Genomic DNA, 18313 nt, shown 5'->3' on the forward strand with positions numbered 1-18313 from the left:
CATGACTGAAGGTACATGGCTACACAATCTCCATAGAAATGAACATATGTCAATGCCAATACAACTGCATACCAAAAAGCTTTGACTTATCGTAAGCTGTTTCCTTTAACCAACCCTAAACACAAACTTATTTACTATGTAAAAGTTTCAGTCAATGAACAATGATGAGGGGTTGAGGCTATATGATCCCCATGGAAATGATACTTGCAAGTACCAAATATCATTCACTTAACATTAGCATTTCATTTTAAACTATTCCAATCACAAACTAATACATGAAAACTAAGCAAAAAATTTAAAGTCAATAGACCATGACTGAGAGGGTAGGGCCAAATATTAGCCATGAAACTAAAATGTGTTAATGCTTATGAAACTGTTTAATAATCAACATTGGCCTACCACTAATGGTTCCCCCTTGAAGTGACCTAATCACAAACTTATACATGTATTTTGACCTATAATGGTTTACTTTTATAAACTATGACTTGGATGGAGAGGTGTCTCATTGGCACTCATTCCATATCTGCTTATATCTATGATAAAATATACTAAACTATGAGGAAAATGCAAAACCTAATGTCCCTAATGATAATATTTTTTGTGATGCTGGAAATCCAACTTCTCTTTTTGTCGCTATAAATAACATTGTAATGCATTTTCGGTAAAATGCAACAACACAGAGCAGCTAGTCTAGCCGTTCATCAGAACACTAGATGACTTAATGTCATATACTGAATTCTCGATAGTAGAAAAGCTGCCTCAAATTTAGGCCAAATAATTATGACGTCTGGTAAGGCTATTTAATTTTTTTCTGGAATGTGGGATAAAAACTAGAGGCTCTAAAGAGCCTGTGTCGCTCACCTTGGTCTATGTGAATACTTAACAAAGGACGCAGATGGATTCATAACAAAATTGTGTTTTTGTGATGGTGATATGTTTGTAGATCTTACTTTACTGATCATTCTTGCTGCTTGCAATTATCTCTATAATGAACTTGGCCCAGTAGTTACAGTAGGTAATGTTAGTGAAAATTTTCAAATTTGAAATTGTTAAAAATTGACTATAAAGGGCAATAACTCCTTAAGGGGTCAATTGACCTTTTTGGTCATGATGACTTATTTAGGTTTTACTTTGCTGTACATTATTACTGTTGATAGTTTATCTTTATCTATAATAATATTCAAGATAATAACCAAAAACAGCAACATTTCCTTGATATTACCAATTCAGGGGCAGCAACCCAACAATGGGTTGTCCGATTCATCTGAAAATTTCAGGGCAGATAGATCTTGACCTGATAAACCATTTAACCTCTGTCAGATTTGCTCTAAATGCTTTGGTTTTTGAGTTATAAGCCAAAAAACTGATTTTACCCCTATGTTCTATTTTTAGCCATGGTGGCCATCTTGGTTGGTTTACCGGGTCACCGGACACAATTTTTTAACTAGATACCCCAATGATGATTGTGGCCAAGTTTGGAATAATTTGACCCAGTAGTTTCAGAGGAGAAGATTTTTGTAAAAGATAACTAAGATTTACGGAAAATGGTTAAAAATTGACTATAAAGGGCCATAACTCTTAAAGAGGTCAATTGACTATTTCGGTCATGTTGACTTATTTGTAAATCTTACTTTGCTGAACAGTTTTGCTGCTTACAGTTTATCTCTATCTATAATAATATTCATGATAATAACCAAAAACAGCAAAATGTCCTTAAATAACCAATTCAGAGGCAGCAACCTAACAATGGGTTGTCTGATTCATCTGAAAATTTCAGGGCAGATAGATTTTGACCTGATAAACACAATTTTTAAACTAGATACCCCAATGATGATTGTTGCTAAGTTTGGTTTAATTTGGCCCAGTAGTTTCAGAGAAGATTTTTGTAAAAGATAACTAAGATTTACGGAAAATGGTTAAAAATTGACTATAAAGGGCCATAACTCCTAAAGGGGTCAACTGACCATTTCGGTCATGTTGACTTATTTGTAAATCTTACTTTAGGTTTTACTTTGCTGTACATTATTACTGTTGATAGTTTATCTCTATCTATAATAATATTCATGATAAAAACCAAAAACAGCAAAATTTCCTTAAAATTACCAATTCAGGGGCAGCAACCTAACAACGGGTTGTCCGATTCATCTGAAAATTTCAGGGCAGATAGATCTTGACCTGATAAACAATTTTATTCCGTCAGATTTGCTCTAAATGCTTTGGATTTTGAGTTATTAGCTAAAAACTGCTTTTTACCCCTATGTTCTATTTTTAGCCATGGCGGCCATCTTGGTTGGTTAGCCATGTTTGGTTAAATTTGGTCCAGTAGTTTCAGAGGAGAAGATTTTTGTAAAAGTTTACCGACGACGGACGACGGACGACGGACGATGACGGACGACGGACGACGACGGACGATGACGGACGACGGACGACGACGGACGACGGACGCCAAGTGATGAGAAAAGCTCACTTGGCCATTTGGGCAAGGTGAGCTAAAAAGTCAAAATCGAAAAATACCCACAGCAGACGGCTTGATTATTTGGACTACCTCCAATTTATATCACTTTTGAACTTTTGGGTATTTCATCTGGTCAATTATGTTAGTGGATTATGTCTGACAATCTTTGTAGTGTCGTGGTCATTCTGTGTCCACCCAATCCACTTGTCTGACGTACAAAGAAATAATAAACAACCTAAGTTGATCCATGCATCAAGCAGTTTGGTGTTATCTCAAAGGCACTTTTCTCAGAATTTTCCCCCCTATATAACTTAATATAAGTTATATAGGACTGTTTTTTCTGAGACAAGTGCCTTTGTGTCATCTCCACTTGTCCGACCTACCAATACAAAGAAATAATAAACAACTTTAGTTGATCCATACTTCAAGCAGTATGGTGTCATCTAGCCAGATCAGTGGTAGATCCAGTGGGGGGGTGTCCTGGAGTTGGAACCCCCCTTTTTTGGACGATCAATGCATTTGAATGGGGGCATATAGTTGGAACCCCCAACCCCGTTTTTTAAATGGCTGGATGTGCCCCTGAAGGAGCAAGACCCTTAACAATGACCATAAATTATCACACTTTTTTTAATATAAAATCAATCCATACACCACATATAGTTTACCTAGTCATGTTACTTTAACCTTAATCACTGATATTTCAAGCAGTCACTAAATCTTGAAAATGAGGTCAAGGACAATGGACAAACGAAAGACATAATCTTTGTAAAATATGGAATCTGCATACAATGTATAAAGCATCCAGGTCTTCTACATTCTAAAATATTTAGCTTCATACAAATAGTTTATGGCGCCTCCCGATATTAATCCCTTGGCTTGCATACAATGACTTTTGTCTCAGGCAGAGCAAATCCGATGACTTCAATTTTTTTATACTGATTTTTTCTTTTCTTTTCTTTTTTTTATGCGTTGACACATTGATTTAATTTTTTTTTATCAGAAATAGTAAATAGAAATAGTAAATAATGCCCCTGAGTTCATATGTTATCATGGTTATAGGACTAACAAAACACTTTAATAGAAAATAGCTAATAGTTTGTCAGCATATAAAAAGGAAACAAAATATATCCAGATTCTTCAAAAGAATGTTTCCCTTTTTAGAAACAATAAGAATAACAAAACAAACCTCTAATAGAAAATTTAAATCCCACTGATGTCATGGATGTAATTCAAATGATAAAAAAATATTTTGAACTTTTATTATTTGGGTCAGTTATTTTCTCTGTGGTTTAAATATTTACTGATAAGTTGAATCAGGTATAGACATGTCCTAAATAACTTCCAGGTTGGTTGACATTGAACACACGGTGAAAGAGACCTAAACTTTTGTCATAACAAAAGCAACAGGTATTTGATTAAAATATTAGTTATTCTATTTTATGACTATGTATAAAATGCAGAGTAATGTGTATGTAACCTTTATTCATATATTGTAAAAAAAAAATGTCTTATTGTTCAAAGGAGTAGGTTCCTAAGCTGGTTCTCGGCTGACTACAACACTTTGTCATAGACGTTTGAGTAGACGTTTGAGTGAAGCGAATACAAGCGGATTCCAGTTTAGTAGGTTCCGTAAGTTCTTAAAATGGCCCCCCTTTTTTTGGTACGTACTGAAACCCGGACCGGACCGGACAACTCCGGACCCGGACTTTGGTATGAAATCCGGACCTGAACCGGACGCCGGACCCGGACTGGGTAAAAATTATGAATTTTCTTAGAATCACCTTTTCTTTTTTTTTTATTCAGGAGAAGGAAGATACTTTTTTGAGAACTGTAACACAGTACATTATAATAATGATGAGATAATCAAATTTTGCTCTTACTCTTGTATAGTCTAGAAGACCCTAGGCCTCTATCACTTATGGTTTTCCAGTTACAAATTTATTTCACTTATTTCAATACAAAAGGGGTAATTACTCTCATATGGGGTCTTCGTAAAGCTTCGGTCAAAATAAAACCTAACATCCTGAGGATATATTGAGCAATTTGGAAAAATAAATTTGCTGGTTTCTTTGACAGTTGCGGAGGAGATCTGATAACAAGAAAAACAGTGTTTGGGGAGATAACTCTTACAAAGAAAAGTGTTAACGGTTAAATAGGGTGAGTTTCAAAAGCGTATAGACTGTATGATATCATATACAAAAAAAACTAAGCGACATCTTTTAAAACATTTTTACACCGCAAGAAAAAAATAAGGCGGAAGAAAAAAAATAATCAGAAGAAATTCAATAGGTCTTTCCACACGGAAAGGTGGAAAGACCTAATCAGAAGAAATTCAATAGGTCTTTCCACACGGAAAGGTAGAAATACCTAATAATGAACAATAAACAAATATGTTACACATCAACAAACAACAATCACTGAATTACAGGCTCCTGACTTGGGACAGTCACATAGAGAATGTTGCCGGGTTAAATTACTGAAATCACAGCTAGTGCAAGGCCAATAAATAATGGAAAAAATTCAGCCATCTTAAACTACAGTCTTTTAAGTAACTTGTTTATACACTAAGGTTATTTAAACAATTACCATGGCTTAACGGTATTTTGCTAGCAATTCCTGGTTGTGTCTTCTTCTTTTTCTTTTTTTAAGTAACCTAGCTATATCCTAAAGCGAGTGTAAACCTTTGTCAATAACAATAAAATCATTAATATTCGGAGGAGCAATAAAAAGTCATACGAATTCGGGTAAAAAGAAGATATCATACGAATTCTGAGGAACAATAATTATGATGTTCATTGACAATTCCTAACATATGTACAACTGGTTAACGGAAGAGGTTTATATTGATATATTGAAAATGACGTTCACCTGTAATTTACCTGTGCACAATCGGCGCAAAGGAAAGATCGAAACTTTTTAAAATCGGCACAAATGTCAAACGCCCAATAAACATGAGACTTTTATTACACAGTGACATAACAACAGCCCCAATTGATTTTTTCTTAACAGGAAACAAATAATAAAAGTGATTAGACAGTTAAAACAATAAATCACATTTCTTGTCCATTCAACTGTAAAAGAGGGACGAAAGATACCAGAGGGTCACTCAAACTCAAATAGATAGAAAATAAGCTGACAAAGCCATGGCTTACAAAGAAAAAAAAACGAACAGACAAATATTAGTACACAAGACACAACATAGAAAACTAGTAAAAAACAAAGCAACACGAATCCTTCCAAAAACTTCTATATAAACATGACACAAATTCAAGGAACGTACAAAGTAATAAAGTGTCTCTCACAATTCAGTAATATAAAACCACTTATTATCATTATATATACAAAAGCAGACCACAAAATATCAAACTCTTGGGGAAATTTTGAATAATTTCGAACAAATAATCATTTATTGTGTTATCCATTTTTGTTTAATTTTGCATTCTGAATGTCATGAATGTGTGTGTGTGTGTTTTTTGGGCTTTTTTTTTTAATTTGTTCTGTTTATCATGACAGTCATCTTAATAACGACAAAGTAGTAAAAACCCACAGTCCGGGTCCGGTATCCAGTCCGGGTCTGTCGTCCAGTCCGGGTCCGGCGTCCAGTCCGGGTCCGGGTTTCAGACCAAAGTCCGGAGTCCGGTCCGGTCCGGGTTTCAGTGCGTACCCCCTTTTTTAGTTAGAAATTATTGAGCAATATCGCAATAAATTATAGCTTATACAGTGATTAGCAAGGAATTAAGATATTTTGTTGACAATTTACGTTCCTTTTTTTTTATCTTTTATTTGTTTTTCAATAGTCAGGATTTTACACACCCCATTACACTACCACCTGACAATGGTATCAAGGGGTAAATACAGAATATATAAGAAAAAAATATAGCAATATATACAAAAAGAATCTCTGACTAATTAATTTTTAACAATAAAAATATTTTAGGTTACTTATAAATTGTATTTGATTTATCTCTCCTCTCTCTCTCTCTGACTTACTCACATACAACACTAATACTTTCACTCATCTGTTTTGCTACAATATGTATCATGACTTACTTTTTAATACAAGTTTTTTTAAAGAAACAAATTTGCTCATAGTTTATAAATTATTTCTTTTCTCTGAACTAAACATAGATAATATGAAAACAACACTTAGTTAAATATTACATGTAAAGGAGACCAAAATTTTTCACAAACTTGGACTTTATCATTTTTCTTTGCAATATGATTTTCAAGAAATTGGTATTTCTTTATTTTATTCTTTAACTCGATCATATTTGGTTTTGTTTCATTTAATTTACATTTGTATATATAATTCTTTGTAATTATGATTAGCAGATTCAATAATAAACTTTCATGTTTGCAACCAAGAAACACATTCTCTTTGTTGAGATCAAAATTTACAAAAAAAAGTTTCACAATATTGGAAAAAGACTGCCACAATTGAAAAGTTATTGGGCATTCAAAAAACAGGTGTTCAATGGTTTCTTCTCCAAGTTTACAAAAAGTACATAACTTGGTATCTTTTAATTTGATTTTGTACAAAAAGGTATTAGTTGCTATAATTCTATGCAAAAATTTATATTGAAAGGTTCTTAAATAAGCATCTCTACAAGACTTTTTTGTTATCATGAAATACTCTGACCATTCTGTAGTATCAATAACTAACAGCTCTGCCCATTTCAAAAATTTAATTGTTGGTAGTTGAATAACTTCATCTACTAAGTTTTTATATACAAATTTGGCTTTCACATTACACCTGATTTTTTTTAAGAAAGTATCACCAGTGTTAGACTTATCTAAATCTTGATTTTGACAGTTATCTTTAAGGCATTTTTTCATAGCGTTAGGGATTTTTGATATCAAACCATAATATTTAATAAAATTGTTGGTTTGTACTTTTTCTTGAAATTGCTCAAATTTATAAAAAATCATATTTTCACGATTAATAAGGTCACTTACTGACTGCACACCCCCCTTTTCCCATTGAATGTAATATGGGAAATCATCCAAAGAAGAAAAGTTCAAAATATCTAAGGATAAAATGTCACTGACAGAAATCTCAGTAATAGGTTTTGCAGCAGAAAAGCATAGTAAAACATCCTTCCAGAAAGAATTTTTACATCTTTTAGCAATCTCAATCAGCTTTTCTTTCTGAAGATTTAAAACCCTTTCACCCCCATACTGCATAAGGTCTGCCAGTAACAACTGCTGCCAGCCACCGCTAGGGTTTGCCAGCAGTCTTTTTATCCAACTAATTTTCAAATAGATATTAAATGAATGAAGATGTACCATATTAAGTCCACCTTGTGAAATATTACCAACAAGTGTGTTTCGCTTAATTCTGTCTGGTTTTCCATTCCATATGAAATCATAAAATAATGAAGTGAGCTCTGTTAACCTGGAGTGTGATAGGTTTGGTAATGCAGTCAATAAATGGACCAACTTTGAAAGAGCAAGTGATTTAATTACTGTAATTTTTCCTAATAATGTGAGTTTTCGATGTTGCCAGCTCTTCAGAATTGCAGAGACCTCTTTAATTTTCTTAGCAAAATTAATTTCTGTGATACAGCTTAAATCTAAAGAAAATTCAATCCCCAAAAGTTTAAAATTTGAATATGACCAATGAAGTTTTAAGTCTGGACATAAAATAAGATCAGAATATTTTTTACTTCCAACCCATAGTGCTTTTGTCTTTGAAGCATTTATTTTCAAACCTGAAATTTTATAAAAAGATTCAAAACATGAAAGTGTTTCCCTCAACGATATTTCCCTTCCATCTAACATAAGGAATGTGTCATCTGCGTACATGCTTAAAAGTGATTCATCATCATTGATAGTAATTCCCCTTATGTCAGGATTACCTTTTAATTTCAAAGATAATAATTCAACCCCAATTATAAATAAATAGGGAGAAAGAGGATCTCCTTGTCTGCAACCTCTTTCTAAATGAAAAAACTTAGACATGTGTCCATTATTTATAACACAACTTGATGCCCCTGAGTATAAAGTTTCAAACCATCTACATAAAGAAGGCCCAAAATTAAAGCTTTTCAAAGTATTTTTTAAAAATAACCATTCCAAGGAATCAAATGCCTTTTCAAAATCAACAAGTAATAAAAGACCTGTCTTATTATTTTCCTCAAGATAGTGCATCAAATCATATAAAAGGCGTGTGTTCTCACCCATAAATCTGTCTTTAATGAAACCTTTTTGTGTGTCACTTATGATAAATGGTAAAACGGGTTTAAGTCTATTAGCTATAACAGCAGAAGCTATTTTCATATCAGTATTCAAAAGACTAATAGGACGCCAGTAACTAATATACTGTCTGTCTTTTCCCTCTTTAGGAATGCAAGTTATTATACTTTGATACTGAAAATCAGAAAATTTACCCCCCGCATATCCAAAGTGAAGAGATCGAAAGACAAAAGGGCCAATATCTTTCCAAAAAAATTTATAAAAATCTACAGAATACCCATCAGAACCAGGACTTTTACCATTTGTCATAAATTTTAAAGATTCAGCACATTCTTTATAAGTTAAATTTCCTTCACAAAGATCACTTTGTTCTTCTGTAAGCTTAATGTTATGATTAAAAAATGATGTATCATTGCAATCTAATTTTTTGCTTGAGTACAAATTTTTATAAAAATTTTGTTGTTCCATCAGAATTTTTGATTGCTCTGAAATATGCTGACCTTTATCATCAATAAGTTCTGTTATGGTTTTCTTAATAAAATTTTTCTTTTCTAATTTACAAAAATAATTTGTACACTTTTCACCATTCTCATGCCAGTTAGCTCGGGATCTAAGAAGCAAGCCTTCAACTTTCTTTTGTCTACAATTTTCTAGTTCAAGTTTTTTTTCAAATAAAGATTTTTGAACCTCATCATTTGGAGAATGATTCATAATACTTTCAAAATATAAAATATCATTTTCAAGTTTGAGAGTGACATTTTTTTCCTCTCTGGATTTATTAATGCTGTAATTTATTGACAAGGATCTAATCTTCATTTTTAATATTTCAAAAAATGTTTGATCATTACATGACAACTCAACAGAAAGAAGATTTTCCATATCACCTGACAGATGGTATTCCAAAATAGTATCATTAATACATGATTTAACCATTTTTGTATAATCTGCATCTCTAAGTAACTGAGAGTTAAATTTCCAATAACTTTTGCCCCGTTTCTCTAAACAAGCTGAGAAGGTGAAAAGAATTGCCGAATGGTCTGTTCTATAACCAGGAATGATAATGGTATTCTTCATAAGTGAAAAAAGGTCTTCTGAAATTAAAAAATAATCAAGGCGACTTTGTTTTATTGGTGAGGACTGACGCCAGGTATATTTCCTATCTTCTGGATAGCATGTACGCCAAGGATCAAGTAGTTCAAAAACATCAATGATTTCATCAATTTTTTTACGGGAGTTAGGGTTTCTATTATGTTTGATATTATATGTATCCATAAATTTATCTAATACAACATTCCAGTCACCACATAGTAAAACACTGGTGTTTTTAAAGATTGAAATATTCTGCATTATTGTGTCAAAGAATGAAGGTTCATCTGTATTATAACCATACAAACATGCAAAACTTAATCTTTGTGAAAAAATTGTTATATCTAAAATAATGTAACGACCATTATCATCAATAATAGAATTATGCACAACAAAATCCAGACCCTTTTTAAACATAACAGAGACACCTGCACTTTTACTGTCTTTATGACTGAAAAAGGACTTATTTCCCCATTCATCCTCCCAGTATTTTTCAATGTCTTTATTGCTATGAGTTTCCTGAAAACACACTATGGAAGTATTTTTACTCCTAGCCCAATCAAAAACATCTGCCCTCTTTTTGGAGTTTGAAAAAAGACCCCTCACATTCATTGATAATATCGTTACATTATTATCCATGATTATATCTGAAGTGATGAAGTATAAAACATATAAGCAAGTTCATAAGTACAAATATACAATTGTAACAAATAAGACATACACAAACATACACACATACAAACATAAGATGTCGCATATTATTTTCTTCATTCAACATTGAATGTATAAACTAATTTACAGTATGGCATTATATAGTTATGAATAAATCTAGCAAAGGAATAGATGTTTTAAGGGGAGATAAGATTATATTAATTTCATAATAAATGTTAGAGTTATTTCCCCTATACTCTATAGTGACAGTATAATTTATATTAATAAAAAAAATAATAAAAAAATCTCTTCTACTATTTACTATATATATATCCAGGATTTTGTAATTTGGAGTTGACATGACACACTTCAGTATTTATCTTTCACATTTATATCTATCTATTTATACTGATAAAAACTGTACATTTTCCAAAAAATATTAACAAGTGTAACAGACTAATATGAAAATTAATTAATTTCCATCTTTTAATTTCTTTTTCATTTTTTCTTCTACATTGTCAAATAGATCAAATCTTATTCTGCTACTAGTTTCAGTTTTGGCATACACATTACAGTTATAAAACCATACATTTTCAAATTTTTCAGTGTTTTTAAGTCTTGCCATTAGTCCAAGATTGCGTTGTGATATGTCATCATGCAATTTACGTTCCTGCGATTCATTATGACGTCACAAGTTGTACTCATATTGATTTTCCACGAAAAAATCAATGAAAATAGGTAAATTTCTATAGATTTTTGGACAGGAAACATAGAGCGCATACCTCGACAACAAATTTCACCAAAATCTCTTATCTTAACCTTTAATGGATGTACAAATCAACGTGTTAGAATTAAACTTTGACACAAATAGTTCTATTTAACTTTCTCACATGTCTGAGTCTTAAAGTCAACTTAAAACATTTTTTTGTCTTGTAAAATTGAACTTTATAATCAGGGCCAAATATGGCCCTTACCGAACTAACTCCTTTATAATTAAAAATGTAATCCTTGAGATTTAGAATAATATATTCAAATTATTTTTGTCGTATGTAATAATCAAGAAGCACAAGAAGTGACCAATACAACAGGGTAATGCATGATAATCAAATACAATAAGCAACAACTAAAGACAATCATTGAAGAATCCAACACGTGCCTGTCCTAAGTCAGGAGCCTGTCATTCAGTGACTGTAGTTTGTTGTACATTATATTTGCTTTCATTCATTGTCTTGTTCAACACATGATAAATCAGGGTGTTAATTTTCTCCTTTGAATTTTGTACTTTTTTCATTTCTGGCCAAATATCACCATTCATTCACCATTAACTATTTGGACCTTGACAATAAAACAAAATAACTTTTTGATATTTCCAGGTCATGGCATCCAGTAAATCTATTCCATGTGGACCTTGTATAGAAGGAAACGTAAACACTAAAGCTGACTTCTGGTGTTACAACTGTGATGAAGGATTGTGTTCAACATGTTCTGGTCACCACAAAAGATCCAAAGGAACACGTGATCATAAGATTATTGGTATCAAAAGTTATAAACCATCTGTCCAAGTTATTGAAACACAATGTGACAAACATGGTGAACAACTCAACCTGTATTGTCCCAGTCATTTAATGCCTTTCTGTGATCAATGTATTTCCAAAAGTCATTCAAAGTGTACCGGAATAAAAAGTTTAGCTAGCGTTGTTGAGAAAACCAAGATTGAAAAATCTAAAGAATCTGTAGAGAAAGAAATTAACTCCATCTTATTACTCTTAGGTAAAATTGTAAATAACAAATCACAAAACATTAAAAGGGGAGAACAAGAATATGAAAGCATTAAAGAATTCATTGTGAAAATACGCAATGAAATAGATAAACATTTAACCCACCTAGAGAAGAAGATATGCAGTGAGGCAGATACCATCCTAAATGAAGAAAAATCAAAGGCAACAGATTTAATCACTGAAATTGAAGAAAAACAGAAAAACTTAAAGAAAATGCAAGACCAGTTACATTCAGTCATACCACATGCCTCAAAACTCCAATCATTTTTAGGTGTACATCAGATTGAACAAAACGTACATCAATGTCAACGATACATAGATGATCTGGACAAAGACGACAGGGCAAAAGAATTTACCATCAAAATGAAGGAAAATAATGAAGTAGAAAAGATAATAAAAAAGTTAGGATCCTTAGGAGAATTAACTGTTGTTAAAACAGATATGGATTTGAAGAAAGAGACAAGTGTGAGAAGGGAAGCACAAGTAGAAACACAAGAACAATCAAACATAAACAACATGACCATCAACATTGAGAAAAAGATAAAGATCAACATTAGGAAGGCCATAAGCGACATGATTTGTCTGATGGATGGAAGACTTTTATTAGTCGAATGGGGTGCCAAAATTAACCTACTTACTCCTGATGGCAAACTACTGAAAAAGTTACCTATACCTGGTAAAGCCTTCGGTGTTACACAGATCAATCAGGACACTATTGTCGTAACTTATCCCTGGGAGAAGGCCATTAAGATCTTCAATATGGAGAATGAAATAGTAACCAAATTTATCACATTAGACAAAAAATGCTTTGGATTATCATCATCAGATAATTCTCTTGTTGTAGGTTTGGATAATGATGAAATCCGTATTATAGAATTGGAAGGAAATACACTGAAGTCAATAAAAGTTAAGTGTGAATCACTCCTGGGTTACCTTGTTTATTGTAATGACAGAGTAATCTATAGTGACTATGGAGGTAATGCAGTATACAGTGTGGATCAAACAGGTAAACAGATCTGGCAATATAAACAGGATTTATCAGGACCAAGCGGACTTTGTACAGATACTTATGGTAACATTATTGTAGCAGACTGGGAATCTCATAGAATAATAGTTATATCAAAAGATGGAAAGGAGAGTAAAGTACTGCTTAGTGATGGATTGGAGTATCCTACATGTATTTGTTTGAAACAAAATGAGTTTTCAGGTTTTATATGTGATTACTTTGGCAAAGACCTTGCAAAATTCAATTTATCTTCTGGATAAAATATACACTAAGAAGTCAAATGATTTTACCCGACTTTGATACATGTACTACAACTAACAACTTGCTATGTCTATTTATTTAGTATCATACAGAATCATTAAACTTATTTGTTTTTTGTTCAATTTTTACATAAATTAGGCCCTAGTTTTCTCGTTTGAATTTATTAGAATTGTCATTTCGGGGCCTTTTTTAGCTGACTATGCGGTATGGGCTTTTCTCATTGTTGAAGGCCGTATGGTGACCTATAGTTGTTAATTTCGGTGTTATTTTGGTCTCTTGTGGAGATTTGTCTCATTGGCAATCATCTAATTTTTTTTTATATAAGTTGAGTCTGGTATCAATTATTTTGGAACATATCCTGTGTTAGATCACTCAATCATGTTCATAATTTTAAATTTCTATACTTCTAAAATATTGAGGTACAATTTGATAGCTAGTATGATGTTAAAACAGAGAACCAAAGGATTCAATGTTAAATATGAATAATGTAGGACAATGGCGTTGATTAAAAATAACACCACTCCCGTCCTGTTATTTTCCACATTTGACCCCCAGTTGGAAGTTTCACCCAGGTTCAAATTTTACGGAGTTCAATTTTCTATATGTCACCAATAGTTTACATGGTATATGTCACATGAAGTTTTCAGTTGTAGTTAGAAAACCAGGATGGATTAAAATATAAATAGTTTGAAAGCATAGGAAACTGTGCACCTTACAATTGCATTCATGACTGAATCAGATGACTATATAATACGAATACATAAAAATATTATTTTACATTGTCTTTAGGGGCCTTTTATAGCTAACTATGCGGTATGGGCTTTGCTCATTGTTGAAGGCCGTACGGTAACCTATTGTTGTTAAATTCTTTGTTATTTTGGTCTCTTGTGGAGAGTTGTCTCATATCTAAAAAAAAATTATATAAGTTGAGTCTGGTATCAATTATTTTGGAACATATCCTGTGTTAGATCACTCAATCATGTTCATAATTTTAAACATCTATACTTCTAAAATATTGAGGTACAATTTGATAGCTAGTATGATGTTAAAACAGAGAACCAAAGGATTCAATGTTAAATATGAATAATGTAGGACAATGGCGTTGATTAAAAATAACACCACTTCCGTCCTGTTAGATCTAATAATTCCATACACCAAATATAGTTGACCAATTGCTTAAACTACCTGATAAACTGAAAAATAAGAAATGAAAAAAACTGAAAAAAAAAATTAATGACAAACAAACCATGAAAACGAGGTCAAGATCATATAAACCCTGCTAGACAGAGATTTACACTTAACAATATTCATATACACAAGATATTGTTTACCTACTGCTTATAGTATCTGATTAACTGAGAAAATAATGAAAACTGAAAATTGACCAATGATCCATGAAAATGAGGTCAAGGTCAGATGAAGCAGAAATTTAAAAAAAAAATCGTACACCAAATATATATGACCAATTGCTTAATATATCTGATAAACTGGGGGAAAAAACATGAAAAAGTAATATTTACCACTGAACAATAAAAATGAGGTCAAGGTCATATGAAACCTGCCAGACATACATGTACACCTAACAACAATTCCATTGCTTGAAGTACACTAGAAAAAGACCAAACCGCAAAAACTAAACATTGTTCAAAGAACCATGAAATAAAGGTTAAGGTCAGATAAACCAGTGTGTTAGACATTTTGCACATTACAATCTGTCTATATGCAAACTATATTTAACCTATTGCCTATAGTATCTGAAAGTCGCATCACAAAAAATATGATATTTTTTCAAGCCATTACTGAACCATGAAAAAAAAGTAAAATCACAAAAATACTGAACTCAGAGAAAATCAATTCGGAAAGTCCATAATCACATGGCAAAATCAAATAACAAAACGCATCAAAAACGAATGGACAAGAACTGTCATATTCCTGACTTGGTACAGGCATTTTCAAATGTAGAAAATGGTGGATTGAACCTGGTTTTATAGCTAGCTAAACCTCTCACTTGTATGACAGTCGTATCACATTCTATTATATTGTCACCGATGCTTGAACAAAACAAACAGACACAATAGTCAACCAGGTGCTCCGCAAGGCGCAGCTTTATACGACCACAGAGGTCGATCCCGGAACAGTTGGGGCAGGTATGGACAAAACATTTAAGCGTGATACAGCTCTGAATTTGGATTGTGATCAAATTTTTGACATTATATGGGTTTTTTTACACAAAACAAATGTCAAGATTTTACAAATCAATTAAAGATTTCTTCTTCAAACTTATTTAAATCTAAAATTAAATAGTTGACACAGCATAGGTTTCTGACACAGAATGAATGTGGTCTAATGAACTTAAAATTTTTTTTGCCTTTGAGCAATTCACTATCCTGTTGAATATTAATCCTGTCAAAAAAATGTTTGAAGAAATTTTCTTTTTATTTATGAAATCTGAAATGAGAACAAGTATGGACACAACTTTTAAGCTAAAAATATTTTAGATAAGATGAGGAAAAAAAACTTCATCAGCAGCATTTTATATTGGCAAATTTCCAATGAAGTTATTTACAAAAAGTTATTGGCAAATAAAAATAGAAAATGACATCATAGTCATGTCTGGCAAATTTCCAACATATATTATCAACTACTATTCTATACAAAGAAAGATAACTCCAATTGAAAATTGCTATTGCACAATATTGTGCAATTAGATATTTCTTGCTATTGTGCAATACTGTGCAATTGAAAATTTCTTGCTATTGCACAATACTTGATATGGAATCCTGATTTGGACCAACTTGAAAACTGGGCCCATAATCAAAAATCAAAGTACATGTTTAGATAAAGCATATCAAATAAGCCCAATAATTTAATTTTTGTTAAAATCAAACTTAGTTTAATTTTGGACCCTTTGGACCTTAATGTAGACCAATTTGAAAACTGGACCAAAAATTAAGAATCTACATACACAGTAAGATTTGGCATATCAAAGAACCCATTTATTCAATTTTTGATGAAATCAAACAAAGTTTAATTTTGGACTCCCATTTGAACCAACTTGAAAACTAGGCCAATAATTAAAAATCGAAGTACATTTTTAAATTCAGCATATCAAAGAACCCCAAGGATTCAATTTTTGTTAAAATCAAACTAAGTTTAATTTTGGATCCTTTAGACCTTAATGTAGACCAATTTGAAAACGGGACCAAAAATTAAGAATCTTCATACATAGTTAGATTCGGCATATCAAAGAACCCCAATTATTCAATTTTTGATGAAATCACACAAAGTTCAATTTTGAACCCTTTGGGCCCCTTATTCCTAAACTGTTGGGACCAAAACTTCTAAAATTAAACCCAACCTTCCTTTTTGGTCATAAACCTTGTGTTTAAATTTCATAGATTTCTATTTACTTATACTAAAGTTATAGTGAAAAACCAAAAATAATGCTTATTTGGGCCCCTTTTTGGCCCCTAATTCATAAACTGTTGTGACCTCAACTCCAAAAATCAATCCCAACCTTCCTTTTGTGGTCATAAACCTTGTGTTTAAATTTCATTGATTTCTATTTACTTATACTAAAGTAATTGTGCGAAAACCAAGAATAATGCTTATTTGGGCCCTTTTTTGGCCCTTAATTCCTAAACTGTTAGAATCAAAACTCCCAAAATCAATCCCAACCGTCCTTTTGTGGTCATAAACCTTGTGTCAAAATTTCATAGATTTCTATTCATTTAAACTAAAGTTATAGTGCGAAAACCAAGAAAATGCTTATTTGGGCCCTTTTTGGCCCCTAATTCCTAAAATGTTGGGACCAAAACTCCCAAAATCAATCCCAACCTTCCTTTTGTGGTCATAAATTTTGTGTTAAAATTTCATTGATTTCTATTCACTTTTACTAAAGTTAGAGTGCGAAAACTAAAAGTATTCGGACGACGACGACGACGCAAGACGACGCAGAACGACGCAGGACGACGACGACGACGACATGAAATAATTTTGTCGTTCAAAGTATGACGGGATGCATAAATACAGTCACGCAAAATAGATATAACAAAAACTGACTAAACAGTATAAATTAATAATAAATAAAATAATAGTGTGGTTCAAAGTATGACGGGATACATGAGTACAGAGTCACGTCAAATGTATATCACAAAAAAGTTGGTTAACAGTAAAAGTACTATTAATAAATAAAAAATGAAAATGAGGTGAAGGGCAATGGACAAATGACAGACACTTTATAACTTATGGTATCTGCATACACGGTATGAAGCATTTATGTCTTCTACCATAAGAAATATAAAGCTTTATACAACCAGATGCTCCACAGGGCGCAGCTTTATACGATCGCAGAGGTCAAACCCTGAACAGTTGGGACAAGTATGGACACAACATTTAAGCTTGATACAGCTCTGAATTTAGATTGTGATTAAAAGTTGACACAATATAGGTCTCTGACACAGAATGAATGTGTTCTAAGAACTTAAACTTAAAAACTTAAAAATTTTAAATTGAACATTTACCTATTATGGTCAAATATCCAAAATCTAAGTACATGGTTAGATTCAGCATATCATAGAATCCCAAGAATTCAATTTTTATGAAATCAAATAATGTTCAATTTTAGACCCTTTAGACCTCAATGTGGACCAATTTGATAACCAGGCCCAAGTATAAAAAATCTAAATACATGGTTAGATTCAGCATATTGAAGAACGCCATATATTCAATTTTTGTTGAAATCAAACAAAGTTTAATATTTGATCCTTTGGACTTTAATGTAGACCAATTTGAAAACGGGACAATACTGTGCAATTGAAACTTTCTTGCTATTGCGCAATATTGTCCAATTAGATATTTCTTGCTATTGCACAATACTGG

At 32.2% G+C, this 18313-nt stretch overlaps 1 long non-coding RNA gene across 2 annotated transcripts; it reads left to right on the forward strand.

The window, feature by feature from the left end:
* The first annotated feature begins 3769 nt into the window (after positions 1–3769).
* Positions 3770–13549, forward strand: LOC143076494 (uncharacterized). Of its 2 annotated transcripts, none has more exons than XR_012978672.1 (2): positions 3770–3862; positions 11761–13549. It is a non-coding gene; the product is annotated as an uncharacterized LOC143076494 (long non-coding RNA). The 2 variants fall into 2 exon arrangements; XR_012978671.1 differs by lacking the exon at positions 3770–3862 and adding an exon at positions 4536–4612.
* Positions 13550–18313: the final 4764 nt, after the last annotated feature.

Source organism: Mytilus galloprovincialis, chromosome 5 (assembly GCF_965363235.1).
Source record: "Mytilus galloprovincialis chromosome 5, xbMytGall1.hap1.1, whole genome shotgun sequence".
In the NCBI taxonomy this organism is placed as follows: domain Eukaryota; kingdom Metazoa; phylum Mollusca; class Bivalvia; order Mytilida; family Mytilidae; genus Mytilus; species Mytilus galloprovincialis.